At 45.4% G+C, this 25,781-nt stretch overlaps 1 pseudogene; it reads left to right on the top strand.

Moving 5' to 3' along the window:
• The first annotated feature begins 1,398 nt into the window (after positions 1–1,398).
• LOC129461135 (large ribosomal subunit protein uL23-like) lies at positions 1,399–7,073 on the top strand (annotated as a pseudogene).
• Positions 7,074–25,781: the final 18,708 nt, after the last annotated feature.

Here is a 25,781-nt window from a genome sequence, read left to right on the forward strand (position 1 = left end):
GTAGTTTCCTCATTTTCTGCAAAGCCTCGCTGAGGAAATTGACTTTGAATATCCTTTTACACTCTTCTGTTTTAGAAAGCATTGTGGTAAAACATTGAATCATCATGGTCATAAGTTCTGTTCACACTCTTTCTTTCTTTGGATATTTTTTCCCAGTGGCCAATATTTGATTCTGTTGTATTATGGCTAAAAGGTAACCATAATACAACAAAATAAATTTGGGAACAAAATAAATTTTGTGAACAAAATTTGGGAACAAAATAAACACGAGAAGTCTTTGGAATAAGTGATCTCATCACAGTGAATCAATTTGCCATTGGAACATATTTTTACAAAGTAACACACATGTGTTTCTACTGTAACAGAAAACATGTGAAGAACATTTGTTTTGATTTATATATCAGTCTGCACTGTTTAATTTTTTGTGTCATAAACGCTCTTATTTAAAAAAACAGGACTAGTTAACAGTGTCAATTACTAGTAATTCATGGTATAAATAATTAAACAAGGAAGTGTTAAAAAAACACTGTTTTAAATAAAGTTTTATTTTACATATTTTTTTTACTTACATAGAAATTGCCAAAAAAAGAGCAGAGATTTCCCATGTAGCCTCAAGCTAGTTTCCTCTCATTAACATCTTCTATCCCTGTGTCTCACATGGCTCATTAATATCTTACATAATTTGTCACAGTTAATGAACCAATACTGATAGACTATTGTTAACTAAAGTTCATATTTCATTTGGATTCCCTTAGTTCTGTCTTCCTCTGACCCAGGATCCCATCCAGGATCCCACATGACATGTAGTCATCACGTGGGCTCTTCCTGGCTGTGACAGTGTGTCAGGCTTTCCATCTCATGCTGACCTTGATAGTGCTGAGGAGGATTGGTCAGGAATTTTGTAGAATGTCCCCCATTGTCACTTCATGTTCTCAAGGTGAACTGTCACGTTTGATGTTCACTTGGATCATTTGGCAGAGCTACCATTTGTCAGGTTTCTCCACTGTGAAGTTATTTTTCCTCCTTGTCCATACTGCATGTGTTCTTTTGGAGCAAGTCACTATGCAGAGCCCACACTTACGGAGTGAGGAGTTGGCTCCACCTTCTTGATGGCTGAGTGTCTGCATCAACTATTTGGAATTCTTTTGCAAAGGACATTTCTATGCAACTCCATTTGCTCATTCACCTATGTATACAAATACAGACACCTAGATAATCACTTTAAGCTTTAGTTAGTATTCAACACTGCAGCATTATGTTGCACAATTCATTCCTGTGTTGGCCATCGGTAGCTGTTTTTATTGGCTCATTTTTCTTTGATATATTTTAATTTTTTTAGTACTTACTTACTTTCTGATCTTCCGGATTATCCTGGCTCCTATATTTACTGTCCCAGTTCTAGTATCAGACATTTCTTCAATGAGCCTGATTCCTTTCAGAATGGCAGGAAAACTTACATCTGGCTGCTGAATGAGCACATTGTATCTTGTCCCTCATTAGCAATGCTAGGAAGTACATGTGGGTATCTAACCTACCTACACACACCTAATTATAAAGTTTCCTATGTAGAACTGTGTGTATCTATATTAAACTAAACATAAGTTTACGTTGATGTCTCCACCCCTGATCTACTATCACAGGGATCATTCTAGCCTTCTCGCCTTGCTAATTTGTAACCTCCCACTTCAACAGTGAGAAACCTGGTTCCCACCATCTGCGACTTATGTAAGTCATTGTTTTATTCCAGATACAGACACTGTGGTTTTACAATTGTTCACAATTGCTTCTGTTGGAAAGAACTTTATAAAATGGAATCCAGTGATGAAGTATAGTTCATTTGCCTTCAGCCTACAGATTCTATTCAACACCATTTTCCCTGCACCTTCAGTGAGTTTTTACCTACATTTGTGTCTTAGTCCATTTTGTGCTTCTGTAACAGAATACCTGAGGCTGGGTAATTTATTAGTAAAAAAGGTTCATTTGGCTCCCAATACGTGTGGCTGGAAAGTCTGAGATTGGGCAGTTGCATTTGGTGCGGCCTCAGTCTTTTTCACCTCATGGTGGAAAGTGGAAGGGGAGCAAGGGGTGCACCAGAGATCACATAGCAAAAGTGAAAGCAAGAGGGAAGCCAAGGAAGCCAGACTCTTTTTAATTACCTACTCCTGAAGGAATTAATCCATTCCTGTGAGAGCAGAACCCACTCACCCCCATGGAGAACATTAATCTATTCATGAGGGATCCGTCCCCATGACCCAAACACTGTCCACTAGGCCCGACAGCCCCACACTGCCACATTGGGGTCAAATTTCAACACTAGTTTTTGCGGGGACAAACTACATCCAAACCATAGTAACTTGTAGCGTAAATTCTTTTTCACATGATGTATTCTGTCCTGGGATACTCCACATCCTGAGTAATTTTATTTAATTTGAATAGAGTTTGATTTACCCATTTGGCCATGAAATTCTGCATATTTTGACAAATGCATTGTGGTAGGTATCCCACTATTAAAGTATCGTATGGAATGCTTCAAACCCCCACCCCATGGAGCGGATGGCTTCCCATCTGTGGAGTTTGCCTTCTCCAGTGTCTCATTAAATGAGGTCACACTGTGTGTATCCTCCTCAGACTCTCTTCTTCCCCTTAGCAATGTGCATGCAAGATTCACTCATGTCTTTGTGTGAGTTGATAGCTTGTTCCTTTCTATGGCTAAATAGTATTCCAGTGCATGAATGTACCACAATTTGGTTATGCATTATGGGGAGCAAAACCTTCCTCTTCTTTGTTCCAGGGCTGGAGACCTTCAAATTAACTGACAATAGATATATTAGTAGGAGAGACAATACTTGGCTTCTTATTCCACAAGTATCATTGTGGGACAAAATTCATCAGATGGCAGGATCCAGTTTATAAAGTGGTAAAAATAGCCCCAAAACAAGAAACAAGACTAGAATCTGATAGTCCACAATAGCTATAGTTTTCCTTTAAAAAAATGTTTTTTGAGACAGGGTCTGGCTCTGTTGCCCAGGCTGGAGTGCAAAGGTGCAATCACAGCTCACTGCAACCTCTACCTCCTGGGTGTAAGCGATCCTCCCTCCTCAGCCTCATGATTAGCTGGGACTACAGGCACATGCCATCATGCCCATCTAAGTTTTGTATTCTTGGTAGAGATGGGGTTTCACCATGTCACCCAGGCTGGTCTTGAACTCCTGGCCTCCCAAAGTGCTGGAATTATAGGCATGTGCTACCATGCCCGGCCATGTTGTAGTTTTCCATTGAAACATAAAATTTCTCTCTGTAGTAACCATCATTTTTGATCATAAAGTAAGACTATTCTTGTTTTAAAAATAAGTCTAGTTTTGTTAGATTTTGCTTGATTATTTACATAAGTGCAGCAAGAACAGGAGATGACCACATAGGTGCTTTCAAGTTTCTTTGCTGGAAGTTTTCATACAGAATCTCAGATTTCACTTTTAAAGGTCTAATTCAGGCTAAAAGCCAAGCTAAGAACATACTATCAGATTTCAGCTGCAGTCCTCATAGCTTTGTGTGAATTCCTCTCCTCTTGAAGCCCCCAAAATATCCCTAAATTCCTGGGCCTACCAGGAAATGGCCTTCTTTACTAACCTGTAAGGCTGCGAACCCTGTAATCTAGGTATCAGGCTGGCTATTCTCAGAGTGCTGGTGGGAATGAAGTTTTTGGTGTTCCAAAAAAAAAGAACTAACATGGAAACAAATGATCTCTTAGCGAGGCGAGCTTTACTTTCTTCATAAAGGCTGCTACTCAATAGCTGTCCAGCCACAAGAGCACACCAAACAAAGGAGACAGAGTTACTTATAACCTGATATGTCTACCCTAGTGTTGTGTCCAGTTTCCATTGGCTGAAATAGGACCTCACATTTTACACTTTACCTGATTGGCTGTTAGTTTAAAACTTTCTTAATTAGGTAAGGGGAATACAACAAAGAAAGAAAAGGAAGTTGCCCAGGGATAGTTAAGGAAGCATCTCCAAATAAGGAATGGCATGCACTATGGGGTGGGGCTTGTCTAGTTCTGTCCAGGCCTGCTGGAGCAAGCTAGGACAAGTGATTTGGATTACACACACACACACACACACACATAAAAATAGTGGATAGCTGTGACTTTATAATCTTTGAGGAAGAACTTTCCCGTTTCTCACAGTGCTTTGTAAGCATTGTCTCCATAAAAGTCAACCTTACTTCCTTAAAATTGCTGGTCATAACTGATCTTAGGTACACTTCCTAAATATGATATTCCAGTAAAATAACCAAAATTTCCAATTATGTCCTGTTATAAGGCGAATAGATTCTTACTGGACTTTTGCTAACAACTATATCATCATGAAAATAAGAGTATTCAGTAAGGATTTCAAAATTCTGGAAAAATCAGGCAGAGAAAAAAGATAAATGCTTCATTTCTGTTTACAAAAGTATAATCTACTAAATTGTTGTAAGTTACAGTTAGATTAAGAGAAAGAGATTTCTTAAATCCAGAAACTAGAACATTAAAGAACCAGCAGTGCTCCAAAAAGCTATAAAATTATAATCAATTTTCATCAGTTCATTCAGTGCCATGTAATCAATTCCAGTCTTGCTGGATCTTGGGTTGGCAGTGTCATGAACCTATCAATTTCTCAACCAGACTTCTGGAGATCTTCGCTGAGTCAAGTGCATGGTCTTAAAATTATTTAAGCAATATCATCAGAAGCCTATAACCAGAGTACCTGTCATGGGCTTTTCCGTGAGTCTTAGAGGGAGTCCTGTGTTGGAGATGAACATTCTGACCTCTAGCTGATTGCAGGAGCTTTCAGAAAAGCATCAGGGGGAAGTAATATCTAAATAACATAGAGTATGAAGTGGCTGTGATGAAAGATCTGATGAGAGTTCATTATACCACAACTGACAAGGATATTCGATTTTTTCTGTGCCATACATTTATTTATTTATTTAGAGACAGAGTCTTGCTCTGTCACCCAGGCTGGAGTGCAGTGGCGCGAACTTGGCTCACTGCAAGCTCTGTCTCCCGGGTTCACGCCATTCTCCTGCCTCAGCCTCCCGAGTGGGACTACAGGCGCCCGCAACCACGCCTGGCTAATTTTTGTATTTTTAATAGAGACGGGGATTCACCGGGTTAGCCAGGATGGTCTGGATCTCCTGACCTTGTGATCCACCCGCCTCAACCTCCCAAAGTGCTGGGATTACAGGCATGAGCCAGTGCACCTGGCACAAAATTTAAAATAATAATTGGAATTATGACTCATTACTCTGTACTGGCACATAGCATGGATAAGGAGGACATTGACACATTTCCAGGAATTTTATATAATTTCTGAAAACTTAACATTTTACCCATACAAATATAACACAGGAAAGGTTAGGTATCTCTTTTTGTTTGTATCTTATGTATCATTTTCCTTACAAAAAATACGACCTAATTTACTTGTGAAACGTGCCCTACTTTTCTTGCATGCTTTGCATAGAGTTGTTTCTAGTTATTCTATTATGTCTAGTAGTTTTATTTACATATATTGATTATAATTTTAATACTTAGTAATCTCTTATTTTCCAGAGAAAACTAGGAAGTAGACAGTTATAAACTGTCATATATTAGCATTCTATAGTAGGTTAGAAAATGTAGGAATATACCATCTCCCAACATCTAGAGGGATGTGTTTCCTCATAATACAATTTCTCAGTGTGGCAGAAAAAAAGATGTTTATTAATGGGCCAAAATATCTTTAGTCTCTCTGTAAAAATAGGAAGCCAAAAGTATATAAACTTGAATTATTTATGTTCAGTAATTAACGTTTTAGTATTGTATCTTATTTATAAATGGTCTAGATATTTAAGGCAAATCTTTTACTTAGCTTAACTTTAAGGTTAAAAATTACCACAAGTACTTTGGAAACTACTGTTAGGCAGATTTACTGTAAACAGATTATTTTTGAAATAATGCTTTTCGCTTTTCACAAGATGGCACCGAAAGCGAAGGAAGCTCCTGCCCCTCCTAAAGCCGAAGCCAAAGCGAAGGCTTTAAAGGCCACGAAGGCAGTGTTGAAAGGTGTCCACAGCCACACGCAAAAAAGAAGATCCGCATGTCACTCACCTTCAGGCAGCCCAAGACACTGCGACTCCGGAGGCATCCCAGATATCCTTGGAAGAGCACCCCCAGGAGAAATAAGCTTGACCACTGTGCTATCATCAAGTTTCCACTGACCGCTGAGTCAGCCAGAAGAAGATAGAAGAAAACAACATGCTTGTGTTCATTGTGGATGTTAAAGCCAGAAGCGCCAGATCAAACAGGCTGTGAAGAAGAAGCGCTATGACAGTGATGTGGCCGAGGTCACCACCCTCATTTGTCCTGATAAAGAGAAGAAGGCATATGTTCGACTGGCTCCTGATTATGATGTTTTGGATGTCGCAACAAAATTGGGATCATCTAAACTGAGTCCAGCTGGCTAACTCTAAATATATGTGTATCTTTTCACCATAAAAAAATAATGTTTTTCATAAGAATGACAAATTAATTAGAATCAAATCTATAAGCTTTAAGATTTTACATTTCTAGTAAGTATAATATTAGCTTATTTGACTGGAACTCAAGCAGAATAGGAATTTATGTTTGTTTTATATTCAATAGTGATAACTTTGAAGACATAGTTGTTTTATGACACCAAAAATATTATATTAATCTTATTTAACTAAGTTTTATCCAAATCGTGTTAACTTAAAAAACATTTGATCATTTCCTATATTTCTAGGGTTTGGTGAATATTTCTTTATAAATGCTTATTTTTTTCCAAGCCAAGTTAGAATAGAGCACTTTTAGAGGATTTTATAAATGAATTTTGCAATGCTATCTGGAATTAAGAAAACATCACATATACATAACATACATTAATAGATATACAAACACAAATAGAGATTTCATAGCTTTCATCCTGAAATTTCAGCCATGAATCGGGCATAAATATTCTGATGGTTAATTTTAGACATCTACTTAATTGGATTAAGAGACACACATAGCTGGTAAAACAGAATTTCTGGGCATATCTGTGAGGGTGTTTCGGGAAGACACTGAGATAACCATGACCCAATGTGGATGGGCACTGATATGGCTTGGCTATGCCCCCACCCAGATCTCATCTTGAATTGTAGTTCCTATAATCCCTACATGTCGTGGGAGGGACCCAGTGGGAGGTGATTGAATCACGGTGGTGGTTACTGCCATGCTGTTCCCATGACAGTGAGTGAGTTCTCATGATCTGATGGTTTCATAAGGGGTTTTTCCCCTTTGGCTCAGCACTTCTCCTTGTTGCTGCCATGTGAAGAAGGACGGCTTTGCTTCCCCTTCTGCCATGATTGTGAGGCCCCTGCAGCCATGTGGAACTGTCAGCCCATTAAACCTCTTTGTTCTTTATTGATTGCTCAGACTCAGGCATTTCTTCATAGCTGTATAAAAATGGATGAATACAGGCATCATCCAATTGGTTGAGAGCCCAGATAGAACAACAAGGAAAAGGAAAGGTGAATTATCTCCTTCTGAAATGGAAACATCTTTCTTCTCCTGCCCTTGACATCAGAACTTCAGGGTCTCAGACCTTTGGCCTCAGAATCAGAGTTACACCACTGGCTTCCCTGATTCTGAGTCCTTTGTGTCTGGAGTGAGCCATGCTACCAGCTTTCCTGGTTCTCCAACTCGGAGACAGGCTATTGTGGAACTTCTCAGCCTCCATAATTATGTGAACGAATTCCCCTAATGAATCTTCTCTCATCTGTCTATCTACATATATCCTATTGATTCTGCCTTTCTGGAGAACCCTGACTAATGTGATTACAATAACTACAAAATTCACTAGTTTATATAGAAGAATTGGTTTTTGTCTTTGCCCCATTTTAAATTTGTATTATAACTCTGTATCTGGAAAATGGAACAAGTTTTTTTCTTCTTCATATGAGGGCTAAAGCTTTTCTCTCACCAGCATTTTTGGAGATTTTTAAGGTTTTTTTTTTGTTTGTTTTGACGTATAATCTTATGGAGGGTGAGAAATAATTTTTTTTTCTATTTTATTTTTCAGCCCCAGGTGTTTGCTTTTGCAGATTCTTCAGCACATTGAGAGCCTCCAAGGCATGGAGCAGGGTGCCTAAAATTTCAGTGATTATAGGGAGTTGAGAGACTCAATTGGGAAAGGAAAGGTCTAAAAGGAGGCAATTTTGAAGATAAAAATTTTCTCAAAGTAGCCACTGAAGTTTGAAATAATTCTTAGTAAAGTCATCCGAACAGGAAAGGAAGTGGAATTAATTCCATATTGGTGGAACGCATAGTCAGCAGAGGTTTGAGAACGGATAATTTAGTCAATTTTAAATTAGTCAGTGTAGGCTAATTTTTTGTATTTTTAGTAGAGACAGGGTTTCATCATGTTGGACAGGCTGGTCTGAAACTCCTGACCTCAGGTGATCCACATGCCTTGGCCTCCCAAAGTGCTGGGATTACAGGGATGAGCCACCGCACCCAGTGAGAGATGTATTTCCTATAAAGGTTTGCAGCCTGCAGGGTTGTCCTTCTGACAGGCTGGGAAGCCTAGCCTCCAGCCAGAAGCCAGAAACAGATGCTTCAAGGAGGAGGTAAAGGAAATAGTAATTTATGCTGAGTGGAATGGCCAAATACATTTATTTAATAACCTCTAGGAGGAGTCATGAATATTTATGGAAGGAGAAATGCATGCATACGCAATTGAGTTTCTTGCTTCTTCATGGGTCCCATGTACAAAAAATGGCAGTGTTAGCATGATCCCAGGGTGGAATTTTCAGCCCTCTGATATTAAAAGGTGAAGCAGAGGACATGAAAACTCGCTCTGTGCGTCCTCTGTACACTGGCCAGAACCTCTCCGTCATGGGTGGTCTCTTATCAGGCAAGAAAGGAGAGGCTGACGTCAGTGGTGGAGCCTTTGAAAGGGCTGGTTTCTGTTAAGTCCTTAGGGAAGAAAGCCTCATCATGGTTAGCAAAGGAGGGGGTATAACGATGTGTAACTGACCCCCATCATCCCATCCTAGCAAAGCTGAGAACTCAGTTTTGAAAGTTACTCTGGGGTCCCCTCAGCCAAGAGTGGGTCTGTTCAGTCAGTTGGGAGCTTAGGATTTCATTTTCATTTGTCAGTGCTAATGGGAAAGAGTATGCTGTCTCCATGGCAGCTGAATTTGCAAGAAGCTCCTTTGAAGGGGTTAATGGCAGTTGTATTTTTCTGGGAGCTCTGCTTTAATTGGATAAAGTAAGTTCTGGTAAGATTTCTTCCTTTATCTTCAGTATCTCAAATGTTTTCATTTACATAATCTTTATAACAGCTTTTGATGTCTGAGTGGATTCCCACACAGTCATCTATTGTAAGACTTTCTGATTCCTTTTTTTTCCTTTGGTCATTATGAATAGGGCTTCTGTAAGTAATTGCGTGGTAGCTTTTGTTTGGAAATAACATCAAAATAGTTGTCAAAATACTTAGGAATGTGATTTTTGGATTGTAAGGTGAGACTTGTTTAGCTTTAGAAAAAACTGCCCAACTTGTAATGGGGAGGAAAAAAATTTTCTATGTTTTTGGAATTCTTAGATGGGACCCTCTGTAAAAACTGACAGATTAAAATGAGAAAAACAGAAAAGTTTAAAAACATGTATACCTTATGGATACATGGGAGATACTCACAGAAAAATGAGTAAATCTCCCACAGGTGACTTTCAGTTCAAGCATAAATACTATCTTTAACTTAAAGAAAGAAGATTTGAGGTGCAGTAGTGGGGAGTTAACCAGCAAAAGCAGAGTAGACAAGGGTAAGGTTTGTTATACAGAGTTAAGTCCATGCGTTCTCCATTGATAAGACTCTTTAGTGATTTAGTTATCCTTCTCTTCTTGGTGTCAAGAGAGGTAGCTTTTAAATGGGGATTTCCTTGATAGATGTAAATTTTCCTTACACAAGTGTAACTTCTACTTTGTTTTCAGAACTTCCTTTGTTAGAATTTTTTTTTTCAAAATAATCAGCTTGGAATAATTCTTAAGCCGAAGGGACATATATTGGGGTTGCATATTCTGGTTTCCTACCATTATATTTTGGGGTGGCATATTTTGGTCTTACACACTGTGTTCCACCAGCAATGAAAAGAGTTCTTGTTTTTTCTCCAGCAATTTGTCATTTTTTAAAGAGTTTAGCAGTTCTAAGACATATAGACCAGCTGTGCTATCTCATTGTGGTTTTCAGTTCTCTATTATGTTGAGTATCTTTTTGTATGTTTACTTGGCATCTGTAGATCTTCTTTGGTGAGGTGTCTGTTCAGATCTGTGTGCATTTTTAATTGGGCTGTTTAACTTATTGTTTAGTTTTAACAATTTTTATATATTTTGAATACAAATTCTGAGATCTGTATTTTGCAAATATTTTCTTCAATATGTGGCTTTTCTTTTTGTTCTCTTAACAAGGTCTCTTCCAGAGTATAAACTTTGAATATTAAGAAATCCACATTGTCATTTCTTCTGTGTATATCAACCTTTTCTGTCAGTTGTTAAAATTCATTACCAAACCCAAAGGCACATAGCTCTTCTTCTATAGTTTCTTCTAGAAATGGTATAGTTTTTGATTTTTAGTGTAAGGATGATTTTGAGTGATTATTTGTGTAAGTTGTAAAGTTTTCATCTACACGGATGTCATTTCTTATGGCTTCCAATTAATCATTCCCTCACTATTTTTGGGAAGGACACAGGATAGTGGGCTCCGTTAGAATAGATAGCTAGACATGAACAGGAGGGGGAGCTCCTGAAAAAGGGAAAGCCTGGGAAGGCTGTCCTGGAGGGACCACCAAAAATTCACGTTAGTAGCATCTCTAGTGCTGGAGTGGATGGGCACTTGTCAATTGTAGGTAGGAGGGAGAAGAGGTACCTATGCAGAAAGAAACACCCTAGAACTCTTCTTAAGATGCCCCAATCATCATTCGTTCTGCAATAAAAATGTCAGAATATTGCTAGGTACATGCTGATAAGAACAACAAAGGGGACATTCTTAAGAGAAACCTGGCACCATAAGTACAGATTAGGGCAGAGAAGGACATTCAAAAGAGATGGGCAGGTGCAGTAGGTACAAACGTGACCGCTGTCAGCCGGCCTGTGATGGCGGGAAAGAGGCTGGTGCCAGAGTGGATTCGGATTGATCACCACACATGTACCTCAACCAACAGCGAGGAGTTCCCACATGCCTAAGTGGGGCAAGTCGGGGACCTAAGGCAGTAGCAGGAAAACCAGACAAAGAAAACAGGCGGAGACTTGAGACAGAGGCAGGACTGTGAAGAAGTCTAAAATAAAATTCCCTGCACAGGACTCTTAGGCTGTTTTCATGCACGATCAGTCCACTCCTCCCTATTTTTCCACAATAAGCTCTTTACACTGTATTTCTTTTGAATGAAGTTATCTGCCGTCTTTGTACTGCCTCTTGGTGAAAATCTTTCTTCCAAGTTAGACAAGAACTGGGACATCAGCTCTCCCCAGTAATAGCTCCATTTCAGTTTGAATTTACAGAACTGATGGGGCTTAATAACTGGCGCTCTGACTTTAAGTGGTGCAGGAGGTGGCCAGTAGCGGACCCCAGCCGTCACACCGGGAGCAAGAGGGCCCTGCATAGTTCCCATCTGCCTGCAGGTGGCATGCTGCCACGGCATTGCCAGCAAGAGGGCCTGGCAGTGTCCCCAGCTGCCAGCAGGGGTATATGACGACTACACTGTGAGCAAGACGGCCCTGCAGTGTCCTTAGCTGCCAGCAGGTGGCGCACGGGTACCACAACATGAGCAAGAGGATCCTGCAGTGCCCTGGTTGCCAGCAGGGGGCGTGATGCCACTACACTGGGAGCAAGAGGATATTGTAGTGTCCCCAAAGGCCAGAAGAGGGCGTGCCCCCACTACACTAAAAGCAAGAGGGCCCAGCAGTGTCCGAAGCTGCCAGCAGGGGAGCCAGCCGCCACTACACTTGGAGCAAGAGGGCTCAGCAGTGTCCACAGCTGCCAGCAGGCGAGCATGCTGCCACTACACTGTGAGCAAGAGGGCCCTGCAACGTCCCTAGCTGCCAGCAGGCGGCGTGCTGCCACTATACTGTGAGCAAAAGGGCCCTGCGTGCCCCGGCGCCAGCAGGGGGCGCTGGCCACCAGTGTAAGCAAGAGGGCGCTGCAGTTGCCCTAGGCGCCAGCAGGAGGCGCAGAGGCACAGCAACGTGAGCAAGCAGGTCCTGTAGTGCCCGGCTTTTCAGATTACTGAGGTTCCACCGGTCTCTGCGCCGCACCCCCGGCGACGTGCGTCTCTCTGCCTGCACCGCGTCCAGCCCCGCCGCCCCGCCCGGCGGCGTGTGAATGTGCACCTGTGTGCCTGCAACGCTACCCCCAAACCCCGGCCCGGCGGCATGCATGCCTGCGCCTGCGCCGCACCCGCCCCGCCGGCGACGCGCCGCTGTGCATCTCTGCCCTGCGCGGCGCCTCCCCACGGGCGCCGGGCTGCCGCGCATCTCTGCACCTGCGCCGCGGAGCGACGGCCTGCCGCGCCTCTCTGCGCCTGCGCGGGCGCGGTGCGCCTCTCTGCGCCTGCGCGGGCGCGGTGCGCCTCTCTGCGCCTGCGCGGGCGCGGTGCGCCTCTCTGCGCCTGCGCGGGCGCGGTGCGCCTCTCTGCGCCTGCGCGGGCGCGGTGCGCCTCTCTGCGCCTGCGCGGGCGCGGTGCGCCTCTCTGCGCCTGCGCGGGCGCGGTGCGCCTCTCTGCGCCTGCGCGGGCGCGGTGCGCCTCTCTGCGCCTGCGCGGGCGCGGTGCGCCTCTCTGCGCCTGCGCGGGCGCGGTGCGCCTCTCTGCGCCTGCGCGGGCGCGGTGCGCCTCTCTGCGCCTGCGCGGGCGCGGTGCGCCTCTCTGCGCCTGCGCGGGCGCGGTGCGCCTCTCTGCGCCTGCGCGGGCGCGGTGCCTTTGAGAGGACGGAGGTGCGTTCGCCGCAGCACAGACCCAGAGGGCATCGCGAGGGCGGAGCTGCATTCTCCTCCGCACAGACTCCGGGGTACTGCGAAGGCGGAGCAGCGTTCTTCTCAGCACAGACCTGGGCGTGCGGGCCAGGGGCACCGCGAGGGCGGAGCTGCGTTCTGCTCAGCACAGACCTGGGGGACACCGCAAAGGCGGACCACCATTCTCCTCAGCACAGACGTTGGGGGCGCTGCCTCGCTTTGGGACAACTCGGGGCAGCATCGACGGTGAGTAAAATCCTTCCTGTTTGCAGCCCTGAATAATCAAGTTCAGAGACCAGTTAGAAGGGTTCAGTGTGCAAAATGGGAAACCAAAAGCCCCTCTGAATCCTGCCCACCAAAGTTCTCCCAAGCGAAGGCAAGGGGCCACAGTGCCAGCTCCACACTGCAGCCTCGAAACACAAATGCAGCACTGCTAATGCAGACATGACACCCAAAATATGACACCCACATTACTCATGTCACAAGCACCTGTAATGCTAATGCACTGCCTCAATAAAAAAAATTAACGTAAGATTGGCAATCCCCATGCTGCTGTGCAGTCCTCACACAGTAATCGTAATAATCCACATTAACAAAGTACATACAAACTTAGTAAGGAACCTAGGGTTAGGATTAGAGTTGTCGTCAGGGCCCAGGTTAGGGTTAGGGTTGGGGTTGGGGTTGGGGTTAGGGTTAGGGTTAGGGGTTAGGGTTAGGGTTAGGGTTCGGTTAGCGTTAGGGTTAGGGGTTAGGGATTGGGGTTAGCGTTAGGGGTTAGGGTTAGGGCTTAGGGTTTGGGTTGGGTTAGGGTTAGGATTAGGCGTTAGGGTTAGGAGTTAGGGGTTAGGGTTAGGGGTTAGGGTTAGGGTTAGGGGGTAGGGTTAGGATTACGGTTAGGGTAGGGTTAGGGTTAGGTTGGGGTTGGGGTTAGGGGTTAGGGTTAGGGCTAGGGTTAGGGTTAAGGGTTGGGGTTGGGGTTAAGGGTTAGGGTTATGGTTAGGGTAGGGTTAGGGTTAGGGTTAGGGTTAGCATTCTAATTGCAACCTGGGAGAGGAGGACGTGACACCCAATATCTCAAGGAGTAGAAACACCCTTCTGATACTGTTCTTAATCTTCAGGGAGGAAGAGGATGATATTACTCAAATACAGACAGGTGTACATCCTCTGTAGAAAGCCGGTGTACACCTGTCTGTGCAATAGTTGACAATTTCCAGAGGGGTAGATGATATTACTCACAATATGGTAAACAGGCTGTGAGTCCACCGCGGGTCCTAAGAGCCAAGGTGGCAGAGGGGCTGGCTCTTACACCTCGCCCCCCTGCGATGGGGGTCCTAAGAACCCTGGGGGCAGAGGGGCTGGCTCTTATGCCTCGCCTCACGGGGGGTGCCTCGCCCTCCTGTGATGGGGGTCCTAAGAGTTCGGGGGGCAGAGGGGCTGGCTGTTACGCCCCGCCTCGCGGTGGGGCACCTCGCCCCCCTGCGATGGGGGTCCTCCACCCCCTGGAGATTCTATTCGGATCAATATTGGCAGGTGGGTGTACACCTATTGCGATATTGAAAGTAATCCCATGCTCTCTCCGTCCCTGGACATTAGGAACACTATCGCAGGTGGGGGTACACCCACTGCGGTATTAGGAGTCATATTAGTGTTACTTGTTACTCATTTACTAGTCACGTTAATATGAATTACCAATATTAATGTTAACAAATAATTGCTAATGAAACGTTTTCGGGTTATTAATATTAATTATTAGGAGCTAATATTACTGTGTTCTAAGGAATATGATCAGTCCCAGTTATTAATATCAAGCGTTATTAATAGTTAATATTAATAATTTATTGTTATTGTCAGTACGACTCTTGAATATTAATTATCATTATTATCGGTATTGATTTTAAAAATTATACAATCAGTTATTCATATTGATAATTATTAATATTAATTAATAATTGATATTATTAATTTTGATAAGTAATATTGCGACCTTCCTCACGGTATTATTGGGAGTCATATCATCCTGTGGCCCTGAGGAGAGAAGGCATTTCTCTTTCTGTCTCCTGTGTCTGAAGAGGAGGAGGAAGTAAAAGTTGAAAACCAAGAAGATTGAAGTCAGTGGCAAGACCAGCCACTGCCACTGATGAGCCGGCCTGAGGTGAAAAGATGAACCCCCCCTCCCCCACTCTAAGCACATGTGCTCTGAATCCATCGGGACCCTTTCACGTGGAAACTCTTAGAGTTGTAAGCCCTGAGAAAAGGCCTAGGAAGTCTGTATTACTTCAGGGCACTCGGCTCTTAAGACGCGAGTCTGCCGACGCCCCCGGCCGATTAAAAGGAACCTCTTCCTTCTTGAATCCGGCGTCTGAGGGGTTTGTGTCCACGATGCGTCCTGCTCCACTTTTTGGTTCACATGACCAGGAATCGAACCTGGGCCGCAGCGGTGAGAGCGCCGACTCCTGACCACCAGACCACCTGGGAACTTCAAACTTCATGGGAAATAGATTGCCCAACATTAGAAGTGGGTTGGCCATCAGAAGGAAGCCTGGACAGGTCCCTTGTTTCTCAAGTGTGGCACAAGGTAACTGGGAAAGGATACCTAGACCGCTTCCCATACATAGACACTTGGTGACAGCTAGTGCTAGAACCCCCACAGTGGCTAAGAGGGCAGGCAGCAGCAATACTGGTAGCCAAGGGACAGACAGCTAAGGAAGGATCCCGCTCCATCCGCCCAGGGAAATCAACTCCTCAAGTTCTGTTCGACCCAACGTCAGAAGATCCATTGCAGGAGATGGCACCAGTGATCCCAGTGGTGCCCTCCCCTTACCAGGGAAAGAGGCTCCCCACTCTTGAGCCCACAGTGCTTGTGCCTCCGCAAGACAAGCGTATCCCTAGGCCACCCAGAGTAGACAAGAGAGGAGGTGAGACCTCGGGAGAAACCCCTCCCTTGGCAGCTCGTTGACGACCCAGAACAGGGATACAGATGCCCCTGACAGAGCAGCGGTATACTGGGATAGATTGAGGATGGTCACGTGGTGGAGAGGCGTGTTTTTCTCTACCAGCCCTTCACCTGTGCCGACCTTCTCAACTGGAAAAACCATACCCCGTCCTATACCGAAAAGCCACAAGCTCGAATTGATTTGCTCCCAACTATTATCCAGACCCACAACCCCACCTGGTCTGATTGCCAGCGGTTGCTCATGTTCCTCTTTCACAGAGATGAAAGGTGGAGAGTGTTCCTAGCAGCAACTAAGTGTCTAGAGGAACATGCACCAGCTGATTATCAAAACCCCCAACAGTATGGAAGGACCCAGTTACCAGGAACCGGCCCCCAGTGGGACCCAAATGAAAGAGAGGATATGCAAAGGCTAAACTGAGACAGGGAAGCTCTCTTGGAAGCATTCAAGAGGGGAGCTTAGAAGGCCACAAACGTTAACAAGGTCTCTGAGGTCATTCGGGGAAAAGAAGAAAGTCCAGCACAATTCTTTTTTTTTTTTTTTTTTTTTTTTTTTTTTGAGACAGAGTCTTTCTTTGTCCCCCAGGCTGGAATGCAGTGGCACGATCTCGGCTCACTGCAAGCTCCACCTCCTGGGTTCACACCATTCTCCTGCCTTAGCCTCCCAAGTAGCTGGGACTACAGGCGCCCGCCAACATGCCCAGTTAATTTTTTTTTGTATTTTTAGTAGAGACGGGGTTTCACCATGTTAGCCAGGATGGTCTCGATCTCCTGACCTTGTGATCCGCCCACCTCAGCCTCCCAAAGTGCCGGGATTACAGGCTTGAGCCACCGCTCCCGGCCAAGTCCAGGACAATTCTATGAGAGATTGTGTGAGGCCTATTGTACGTATACTCCCTTTGATGCCGATAGCCCTGAAAATCAGCACATGCTTCACATGGCTTGAGTCCGTCAAAGCGCAGAAGACATGAGAAGAAAACTTCAGAAACAGGCTGGGCTTGCAGGGACGAATACATCACAATTATTAGAGCTAAGCAGGTGTTTGTAAACAGGGATGCAGTAAGCAGTAAGGAACACCGCACAGAGAATGAACGTCAGGCCCGGCGAGACGCCGACCTGCCTGTTAGCTTCAGGAATCAGAGGGGTCCCCCGAAAGAGGCAAGGGAAGGGGGGCCCTGGGAAAGAAACTCAGCTTGGCTGTCAGAGTTGGCAGCGTAACCAGTGTGCTTATTTAAAGAAATAGGACATTGGGAGAACAAATGCCCTCAGCTTAAAAGAAAACAAGATGACTCAGATCAGGAGGCCCTGGACAAGGAGGAAGGGGCCCTGCTCAACCTGGCAGAAGGGTTCTTGGACTGAGGGAGAGTGGGCTCAAGTGTCCCCAAAGAGCCTATGGTCAGAATGACCGTCGGGGGTAGAGGCGTTGATTTTCTCGTAGATACCGGTGCGGGACATTCGCTAGTAACCGCCCCGGTCACCCCCTTCTGCAGAAAGACTATTGACATCATCGGAGCCACGGGGGTTTCAGCAAAGCAAGCTTTCTGCTTGCCTGGGACTTGCACTATTGGAGGACATACAGTGATTCATCAGTTTTTGTCCATGCCTGACTGTTCCTCGCCCTTGTTGGGGAGGGACTTGCTTAACAAACTGAGAGCCACTGTCTCTTTGACAGAGCACGGCTCTTTGCTGCTAATGCTACCCGGAATGGGAGTCACTATGACCCTTATGGTCCCCCGAGAGGAGGAATGGAGACTTTTCTTCACTGAGACGGGCTAAGAGAGAAGACCAGCTCTGGCTAAGCGGTGGCCAAGAGTAGGGGCGGAAGATAACACTCCAGGGTTGATATGGGGAGTAATATCATCCTCTCCCCGTTGGGATATTTGGAACCATATCCCAGGGGGGTGTCCACCCTCTGCGATATTGGGAGTAATGTCATCCTCTGTTTCCTTGGATATTAGACACAATATCACAAAAAGGTGTACACCCCCTGTGATACTGGGAGTAATATCATACTCTCCTTCCCTGGATATTAGAAAACAATATCATCAGGGCTGAACACCCCCTGCGATAATGGGAGTAATATTTTCTTTTTTTCTTCTTTTCTTTTTCTTTTTCTTTCTTGCTTTTCTTTTTTTTTGAGACAGAGTTTCACTCTTGTTGCCCAGGCTGGAGTGCGATGGCACGATCTCGGCTCACTGCAACCTCTGCCTCCCGTATTCAGGCGATTCTCCTGTCTCAGCCTTCCAAGTAGCTGGGATTACAGGCATGTGCTACCACGCCCCATTCAGTTTTCTTTTCTTTTTTTTTTTTTTTTTGTATTTTTAGTAGAGACATTGTTTCTCCATACTGGTCAGGCTGGTCTTGAACTCCTGACCTCAGGTGATCCGCCCGCTTCGGCCTCCTAAAGTGCTGGGATTACAGGCGTGAGTGACGGTGCCCATCCACCACTTAGCATTTTCATTTTACATTTGTTGAAGTCACAGATCTCTTCACACATTGATTGCTGCTTTATTCTACACTTACATATAAATAAAATGGGAAATAGAAAAGAATAAAATGGGCACAGTATCCCTAAAGTTTCACATTCCGAGACATTTTAAAAATATTTGCTTTTTTGAATTTTGTTTCAATGAAGAAACTGTGGTATACACACACTATGTGGTATTATCCAGCCTAAAAAGGCATAAAATCCTCTCCACTGCAGAAAAAATAGATGCGACTGCAGGGTCTGTATGTTAAGTGAAGTAAGGCAGGCACAGAATGACAAATATTACATGTCCTCACTTAGATGTGGGAACAAAAGAAAATCTTGGCCAGATGTGGTGGCTCAGGTCTGTCATCCCAGCACTTTGGAAGGCCAAGGCTGGCGGATCACGAGGTCAGGAGATCGAGACCATCCTGGCTAACATGGTGAAACCCCGTGTTACTAAAAATACAAAAAATTAGCCGGGCGTGGTGGTGGGCAGCTGTAGTCCCAGCTACTTGGGAGGCTGAGGCAGGAGAATGGCGTGAACCTGGGAGGTGGAGCTTGCAGTGAGCCAAGATCGTGCCACTGCACTCCAGCCTGGGTGACAGAGCGAGACTCCGTCTCAAAAAAAAAAAAAAGACAATGCAAAAAATTAGCCCAGCATGGTGGCGTGTGCCTATAGTCCCAGCTACTCGGGAGGCTGAGGCACCAGAATCGCTTGAACCCGGGAAGCGGAGGTTGCAGTGAGCCCAGATTGTGCCACTGCACTCCAGCCTGTGCGACAGTGAGACTCCATGTAAACACAAAACAAAACAAAATGAAACAAAACCAAAAAACAAAACCAGACAGGCACTTCTGACACAGGCTGCAACATGGATGAACCTTGAAGACATTAGCGTCAGTGAAATAAAGAAATCCCAAAAGGATAATCACGACCAGGCTCAGTGGCTCACACCTGTAACCCCAGCGCTTTGGGAGGCTGAGGCAGGCGGATCCCTTAAGGTCAGGAGTTCGAGAGTAGCCTGGCCAATATGCTGAAAACTCGTCTCTGTTAAAAACACAAAAATTAGCTGGGCGTGGATGCGCACGCTTGTAATCCCAGCTACTCGGGAGACTGGGGCGCAAGAATCGCTTGAACCCACGATATAGAGGTTGCAGTGAGCCGAGATCACGCCACTGCACTCCAGCCTGGGCGACAGAGAAAGACTCTCTCTCCAAAAAAAAAAATAAATAAATAAACAGAAAAACAGAAAAACTAATTCAACACGGTATGATTCCACTTCTGTCAAGTGCCTAGAGTAGTTAAACTCATAGAGTTGCAAATCAGAATGGTGGCCCCTGGGGTGGGCAAGAGAGAGGAATGGAGAGTTTGGTGAATGGGTGCCATTTCCATTTTGAAAGAAAAAACTGTTCTGGAGATGACGGCGGTGATGGTTGCTAAACAATGTGAACGTACTTAATGTCATTCAACTGTCAACTGAAAAATAGTGGAAATTGTCAATGTTTATACTGGCCATTCTAGATGAAATCATATCTATTTACAACTTTTAGTATTGATACGTGGTATATTTTCCCATAATAAAAGATGAAAATGAAAGCAGTTGGATCTTTAGAAAGAAAAGAAAGAAGCGAAGAATACACGCAAGCTTCCTCCTGATTACAGGAAGAGCCCAAAGCTTCTATGGACACTCCCTTTTCTCTTCTTCTTCCTGCAGTCTTATGAGGAAATCTTTAGAGATTGGGGAGCTTGGGCGACTTTGGCTAATGAGGAGCTCTGTGCCTTGAGCCCCCCAGGCCATAGAATAGTCAATACTCAGTCTGTGCCTCCAGCCCTGCAGTCTGAGGTTCCAGTCCTGGGGGCTCCACACCCGTCACCTGTATCAGGAGGCTCATGTCTCACCCTGTCTTCTTGCCAGCCTTGAGGACGGAGTCTGAGCCTCCATCATGCACCACGCAGGGAGGACCGTGGACCTGTTCTCCATGGTCATGGCCCGGCAGGGGGGAAGGGCAGTTCAGCTGAGGGATGTTCGGGAGCCTTGCTTTGTTTCCTCATCCTCAGGACAAACAGGACAGTGCGGTGGGCAGATGGGAGGAGACCAAGCTGCAACCTGTCAGCTCAGCAGACTGTGGAGTTTCTGTTCTTGCTTGTGGTGAGGGGGCCTCAGAAATCTTATTCAAACTTTTGCCTTCCTCCCCCACTGAGTTGTCCTTTTCATAGACACCTCACCCAAGATAGCAGGGCATGAGTCCCTCTAAACTATTCCCTAAGAACAGCAAAGATGATGAAGGTGATGATGAGGACAAAGAGGATGAAGACAGACACCAGGGCATCATGAACCCTTACTGAGGGCTTCCTAAAGGCCAGGCTCTGAGCTCTGTGCTCTATGCAGCTTGTTTCATTTCATCTGTGTGGTTTCCCAGTTACGAGTGCACATTTCATGATGATTTTACGGACTAGAGAAGGAGCAACGCATTTTCATAGGACTTGTACCAGATCACGAAGTCGAAAAGGGTGAAGTCCAATTTCAACCAGGCAGTCTAAGTCCGGACACATGGCATTTGGCCAGTCCTCTCCCTGCATCCAACCTGCCCTCTCAAATCCTTGTCACTCAGGCCGATGCCCCTGCTCACTGTGCCCTTCCCTTTGGGGGTTCCTTGTAGACCACAGCTAGACCAGTGGGTGCCACAATCACTGTGTCAAGTAGAGAAAGGGCAGCTGAGATCACATCAAAGGTTCCAGAAAGAACGGGTACAGGATCACTCGGGACGCATCTCTCCCTTGCCCCTGTTCCTGGCTTTCCTTACAGCTCTCGGCTGCCTCAAAGGAGTCATCGATTTGGAGTTTGGCTTCCATTCCTACTGAGGAAGCTGGAAAGCGTTTCAAAAAATGCTCCTAAGACGTGCCCATGGTTAAGACCTCTGAGCTCTGCTTACAACTTTTGGAAGCTGGGCGCGGTGGCTCACGCCTGTAATCCCAGCACTTTGGGAGGCTGAGGCAGGTGAATCACAAGGTCAGGTGTTCGAGACCAGCCTGGACCACACGGGGAAACCCCGTCTCTACTAAAAATAGAAAAAAGGGAGCTGGGCATAGTGGTGGGCGCCTGTCCTCTCAGCTGCTCGGCAGGCTGAGGCAGGAGAATAGCTTGAACCTGGGATGCGGAGGCTGCAGTGAGCCGAGATCACTCCACTGCACTCCAGCCTGGGCCACAGAACGAGACTCCGTCTCAAAAAAGCAAAAACAAAAACAAAACCCAAACCACAACGTTTTGAGAGTTGGAAGACCATGAAGTAGAGTACCTGGGACTTAGAGTCTGGCCATGAATTTGGAATACCACCCTTTCTACTTCTCTGTATGGCAGGCGGTGAGATGTCCATCCTCTGAGACTCAGCACTCTCATCTGAGCTGATTTCTAGGTGATCTAATGGAAGCGAGCGATGATGAAACCGATCGTGGGTGCCCGCTGCGTGATCTCTCTGTGATTGATGCGGAAAGTCAAGGCAAAGTAAATCTCCCATACATTCGTTCCTATTTTAAGCTTCAACTCCATAGAGTTCAACAGAAATATCCCCTGACCTGAAGTTCCGGTTTCCCTGTGTTCCAGACAGGACATTTTCTTTTGTCCTTATCTCAGTAAGTACTGAGTATTGTGAGAGGAACAAGTGAGTCCCTTTTGTTTCTGATTCCCCAGAGCCTGTATCTTGCTTGGCACAGAAGAGATAGCAAAAGTCAAAATCTATGTTAATTCTTGAATTGACACTTCCTTGGTTCACAACAATTGGCTGTCATCAGTGTGACTTTGACTTACTTGATTCTTTTTGTTTTTTGTTTTTTGAGACGGAGTTTTGCTCCCATTGCCCAGGCTGGAGTGCAGTGGTGTGATCTCGGCTCACCGTAGCCTCTGCCTCCCAGGTTCAAGCCATTCTCCTGCCTCAGCCTCCCGAGTAGTTGAGGCTACAGGCACCCGCCGCCATACCGGGAGAAGTTTTTGTATTTTTAGTAGAGGCGGGGTTTCACCATGTTGGCCAGGATGGTCTTGATCTCCTGACCCCGTGATCCGCCCTCCTCAGCCTTCCAAAGTGCTAGGATTGCAGACGTGAGCCACCGCGTCTGGCCGAACTTTCTGATGAAAACTCTAAGTCCACCTAAGCTAAGGACAGGAGTTGTAGCTGACGTGAATTTTCAAAGAAGACCCACCGATTTGAGGAAGCAATTACTCTCCTGCTGAAGGTGAAAAGTCAGAAAACGGAACGATGAAATCACTAGGACCTAACCGGCATGTGGAACTATTTTCTGCTTATGAACTATCAGCTTTCATTTCATTTCCAGCTGACATGGTCTCAGCTCTTGTTGCCCAGGCTGGAGTGCAATGGCTCGATCTCGGCTCACCGCAACCTCCGCCTCCCAGGTTCAAGCAATTCTCCTGCCTCAGCCTCCCGAGTAGCTGAGATTACAGGCATGCACCACTATGCCCGGCTAATTTTGTATTTTTAGTAGAGACGGGGTTTCCCCATGTTGAGGCTGGTCTCGAACTCCTGACCTCAGGTGATCTGCCCGCCTCAGCCTCCCAAAGTGCTGGGATTACAGGCGTGAGCCACCGTGCCCCGCCCGGTCTCAGCTGCTATACAGTGTTTATAAATGTTCTAAATCAAGGGAATTTGTATCAATCTAGTGGAATAAAATAAAATATTTGAGTTCTTAATTTCCTTTAATTAGGATAACCTTTTTCTTCAAGTGAAGAGAACGGCTTTGTTACGTATTTTTCTTCGGACAAGATAGGCTGTATTTTCTAGCAGTTATGCATTTGTTATATATGATGATCTTGTTCTTGGAACATTCTTGAATCTAGTGTCTCTAAGGCAGGCGTGTACAGCAAGAAGTGAAGAACACAGAAATCAATGATGAAAGCATTAGAAGACAAGTGAGTTTGTCAGAACTGCAAAATATTGCTGAGCGTGGATTGCTCTGAAATCTGAAAACATTACTTGTGAATTGCTTCTATCCAAAACGCAGACACAATGCCGCGTGTTGGTTTACTTGTTTCCCATTTTTCAACCCCCTTTTCTAGGCAAAAGGTGTCCAAACCATGCAGACCCACAGAATCGAACCGATGCCTCTAGATTCCTCCTCCTAGAACTCTCAGGGGATCCAGAACTGCAGCCAACCCTCGCCGGGCTGTTGCTGTCCATGTGCCTGGTCATGGTCCTGGGGAACCTGCTCATCATCCTGGCCATCAGCCCTGACTCCCACCTCCACACCCCCATATACTTCTTCCTCTCCAACCTGTCCTCGCCTGACATGGGTTTCACCTCCGCCACGGTCCCCGAGACGATTGTGGACATCCAATCTCACGGCAGAGTCATCTCCTAGGCAGGCTGCCTGACTCAGATGTCTCTGTTTGCCATTTTTCGAAGCATGGAAGAGAGACACGCTCCTGAGTGTGATGGCCTATGACCGGTTTGTAGCCATCTGTCACCCTCTATATCATTCGGCCATCATGAACCCGTGTTTCTGTGGCTTCCTAGTTTGGTTGTCTTTTTTTTTTTTTTTTTTCTTCTCAGTCTTCTAGACTCCCAGCTGCACAACTTGATTGCCTTGGTAACGACCTGCTTCAAGGGTGCGGAAAATCCTAATTTCTTCTGTGACCCTTCTCAACTCCCCCACCTTGCATGTTGTGACACCTTCACCAATAGCATAATCATGTATTTTCCTGCTGCCGTATTTGGGTTCCTTCCCATCTCGGGGACCCTTTCCTCTTACTATAAAATGGTTTCCTCCATTCTGAGGCTGTCATCGTCAGGTGGGAAGTATAAAGCCTTCTCCACCTGTGGGTCTCACCTGTCAGTTGTTTGCTGGGTTTATGGAAGAGGCGTTGGAGGGGACCTCAGTTCGGATGTGTCCTCTTCCCCCAGAAAGGTTGCAGTGGCCTCGGTGATGTACACGGTGGTCACCCCCATGCTGAACCCCTTCGTCGACAGCCTGAGAAACAGGGATAGTAAAGGTGTCCTGCAGCGGCCACACGGCAGCACGGCCCAATCTCCATATCTTTTTATCTGTTCCATTCCTTCTGTAGTGTGGGTTAAAAAAGGCAGTCAGGTCAAATAAGAATGATAACACAGGGTGAACACCCACTGTGACATTAGGAGTAATACCTCCTTAGGATATAAAAAACACTGTCACAGAGTATACACACGAGGGGTCCACCCACTGTGATATTAGAAGCAATATCTCCCTATAATATGAAGAACAATATCACAGGGTGATTTCATTCCGGATGTTGGTAATAAAACAATGATAAACATTAAGATTAATAACTAATATTAAAAATGGCATTAATAGTAATAATTCTAATCATGCATAATCCTCTCTTAAAATAATCATTAATGATTAATAACGTTATACTATGAATTAATATTAGCATTGATAGTTATTAATGAGACTGATGTTTAATAATTCACAATATTATGACTCCTAATACCGCAGGAGATGTACACCTGCCTGTGATATTGTTCCTAATATCCAGGGATGGAGAGCATGATATTAGTTTTAATATCGCAGTAGGTGTACACTCACCCTGTGACACTGATCCTAATATCCAGCGGGTAGAGTATGACATGACTGCAACATAGCAATGAATCTACAGCCACCCGGTGATATTGCTCCTAACATTCGCGGAAGAAGCGTATGACGTTACTCCCAATATCGCAGGGAGAGTCCACCCCTTTTGTGATATTGTTCCTAGTATCCCGAGGGGGAGAGGATGATAATAATTGCAGCATCGCAGGCTGTGTTCACCCACTCTGTGATATTGTTATTAATATCGCAGGGAGTAGAAACACCCCTGTGATACTGTTGTTAATCTTCAGGGAGGAAGAGGATGATGTTACTCGAATACAGACGGGTGTACGTCCTCTGTAGAAAGCCGGTGTACACCCGTCTGTGAAATAGTTGATAATTTCCAGAGGGGAAGATATTAGTCACAATATGGTAAACAGGCTGTGAGTCCACCACGGGTCCTAAGACCCAGGGGGGCAGAGGGGCTGGCTCTCAGTCCCCACCTCGCGGGGGGCGCCTCGCCCCCCTGCCTCTCCCGCCCTGCATATTACGAAAAATATCACAGAGTGGGTGTACACCTCCTGCGATATGGGGGGTAATACCATCTTGTCTTCTTTTGGATAATAGGAACAATATCACACGGGTTTGTACACTTTCTGTGATATTGGGAGTAATATCAACCTCTCTGCCTTGGAATATTAAGAACAATGTCACAGAATGGATGTACACCCCCTGCGATATTGGGAGTAATAGCAGCCTCTCCTCTCCGTGGATGTTCGGAGTCATATCCC

This window comes from Symphalangus syndactylus, chromosome 13 (genome assembly GCF_028878055.3).
Source record: "Symphalangus syndactylus isolate Jambi chromosome 13, NHGRI_mSymSyn1-v2.1_pri, whole genome shotgun sequence".
NCBI lineage: Eukaryota > Metazoa > Chordata > Mammalia > Primates > Hylobatidae > Symphalangus > Symphalangus syndactylus.